General features: G+C 41.7%; 1 non-coding gene across 1 annotated transcript; it reads right to left on the reverse strand.

The window, feature by feature from the left end:
- Positions 1–1,033: 1,033 nt before the first annotated feature.
- TRNAY-GUA (transfer RNA tyrosine (anticodon GUA)) lies at positions 1,034–1,106 on the reverse strand. Its single transcript has one exon. It is a non-coding gene; the product is annotated as a tRNA-Tyr (tRNA).
- Positions 1,107–3,006: the final 1,900 nt, after the last annotated feature.

Raw genomic sequence — 3,006 nt, forward strand, 5'->3', positions numbered from 1 at the left:
GGTGCTATTATGTTTCCCATTTTATATCTGAAGTTTAAGCAGATGTGTACATATCTGGTACAGCAAATCCAAGGCCTCCAGGAAAGACACTGGAATGCCTCTGTTGGCAACAACATCAAGCTTGTCGTTCTGTAGCTAGGTCGTGTCCAACTCTTTGCAACCCGATGGACTGCAGCATGCCAGGCTTCCTGTCCTTCACTATCTCCTGGAGTTTGGTCAAACTCATGTCCATTGTGTCGATGATGTCATCCAACTATCTCATCCTCCGTTGCCCCCTTCTCCTCCGCCTTCAGTCTTTCCCAGCATCAGGGTCTTAAAACCCTATGCTATACACTATAGTAGTCCTCAGTTGAACTGAGCAGAAAAAAAAACTTACATAGTCAAATAGCTATCAAACAGTATAAATCTATATGTAATAAAATCATGAATAGTAGGAAAGAGATTCTAAAGTCCTAGAGAGGTTCAACAAAAGAAAATCTAGACTGGAAGGTTCAGGCAAGACTGGAAGTAGAAGTGCAAGGTAAGCTGGCCTTTGGAGTGGCTATGGCAGTACCGACACAAGAGCAAAGGTGAGGCAATAAGAAGAAATGATTATTAATAGAAGACGTGAGAGTTCATGAAGAGGCCAGATGGAGCAAACAGCACAGGAAAGAAGTAGCTGGCCACTTTTAGACTTACTCTCAATTTTTAAGCTCAAAAAGAATTCAAGGGGCATACAGATCAACCCATGTAAGATACAATGGCAGGTCTGATAGGGAATTGGGCTGGAATCTCCATCTCCCAATCTGCAGTGCTTCCAGGAGCTACCATGTAGAAAGGCTGTGCTTCATAATTCTGGTGGTTTAGTCGCTAAGTCATGTCCAACTCTTTCGACCCCATGGACTGTAGCCCGCCAGGCTCCTCTGTCCATGGGATCTTCCAGGCAAGGATACTAGAGTGGATTGCAAAAAAAAAAAAAAAAAAAAAAACAGAAAAAAAAAAAGAAAAAGAAAAAAAAAATAGAGTGGATTGCTATTTCCTCTTCCAGGGTATCTTCCCAACCCAGGAATCGAACCTGGGTCTCCTGCATTACAGGCAGATTCTTTACCAACTGAGCTAGCAGGGGAGCCCTCATAATGCTAATTCAATCTAATATTGATGGAGCCTCTACCGTGGACAGATGCAGTGCCAATTACTAGGAAGATAAGGGTGAAAAAAAGGTCTGGTCTCTAGGGAACTCATGTTAAAATCACATAAATACACAAATATTTATGGAATGAGTAGGCCTGGGGAGGAGTATGACAACAGATACACCTAAGTGTTAAAAGGAGTATCCCATGTCTCATGAGGCAGAATAGACTTCTGAGCAGGGGTATTTGATGTGGGCTTTGCAAGAGGAGTGAGCTATGATCTCTCAAGAAAAAGAGGAAGGGAATTGTAGGCAGAACAAACAGCAGGAGCAACTGGCTATAAACACAGAAACGTATGGAAACATATGCCATTAGAAGAAAAGGCAACCCAGTAAAACCAGAGCTGAGAAGAAGAGGCATGTGAATCAGGAGGCAGGTGAGTCAGAAAGCACATCAGTCAGAAGGCAGGGTGACCAGAGCAGTCTTAGATGACCAGGGTGAGGAATAACAGAAGGAATCAGAACATAATCAAGGAGACAAAGAAAAACTTAAGCACTGCAATAACATTTGATCTCTGGTTTAAGATGAAAATCTGGCAGCAAGGTGAAGAAAGGATGCTTGGGGGGGTGAGTGAAAAAGCTATGTGGCTATTCAAGAAGAAGCCTGAAGTCAGGTGATGGTAACAGACAAGACGAGGGACTCATGAGACACAGAGGTAGATAGACAAGGCTTATCAACTAAAAGATAATGACAGTTTCTGATTTTAGTGACTTGATGGATGGTGGTGTCACTAAATAGGATGGGGACATCGAGACCAAAAGCAGTCCAAAGTAAGTGCCACCTGAACTAGAAAAATACTGGAAATTCTAAAAACACACCAGTGGATTCTCACAACTGGGTGATGCCATGTCTATAATGACTGTGTATTGTGCCAAAGCAGGTGGCTCAGGGGTGCGCGAATAAGGACAGAGGACCTCCAGGTCACTGGTTCCAAGTCACAGTTCTCAAGTGTCCAAAATTTGTTCACATATCTGACAGCTGTTCACTGACTTATATAAAAGGAATTAGAGGTCTTAGCTTAGGTTCTAGCAAGACAGATATTCCACTTTATAACTGACTTTATACCCTTGTTGATTTTTTAAGAAATTAAACTAGTTCTAGTCTTTCAGTTGGCTGCTGAGGTGGTTTTGGACTAATCAGAGTCAATTTCTTCCCAGAGAATTCAACCACGGAATAGCTGATTTGTTTGAAATGTTTAAAAAGTTGAAAAGTCAAGGATAGGAGTTGGCAAAATGTGATAAAGCAATCATTCAATATAGCTCTGCTTCTTTCCATCATTCTTTATTCTCATAAAGTCACTTCCAAAAAAGGTATCTGCCACATTTCAGGTCTCTGTTTCTTTTATTCCTTTTTCAACATTTAGATCCAAATAAAGCCTTCGGCCTGCAGTAGTGGTTCTCTCTGTCTTTGGAAGATAGCCAAGTGGCATCATAGGTTTTGGAATATATACATATATATATATATATACACACACACACACACACACACACATTTTTAAACATGCTTCCTTCCTTTCAAATCCAAAGTTCCAAGTGAAAGGATATGTGTCCTGGGCATTAGGTGAGACACACAGGGTGTTCTTTATGTCTCCATATAGAACAGAGGCCTCCACAGTATAAGACTCTTTGAGCTGTAGAGGAACCTCAGACCTCCATGGTTCCATATTTGCTTACCCTGTCCCCTTGTGTGGACTGGCCCATGGCAAACCACCATAAAAAAATAATGAAGTCTCATAAGAATTGTGCTTGAGTTTGTACATTCCTTGGTGTTGGCTAAAGCCACAGGAACTCTGGCTGGGTTTTAAAGTTACACCCATTCCCCATTGCAATGCAGGTCT

This window comes from Bos javanicus, chromosome 1 (genome assembly GCF_032452875.1).
Source record: "Bos javanicus breed banteng chromosome 1, ARS-OSU_banteng_1.0, whole genome shotgun sequence".
Classification (NCBI taxonomy): Eukaryota; Metazoa; Chordata; class Mammalia; order Artiodactyla; family Bovidae; genus Bos; species Bos javanicus.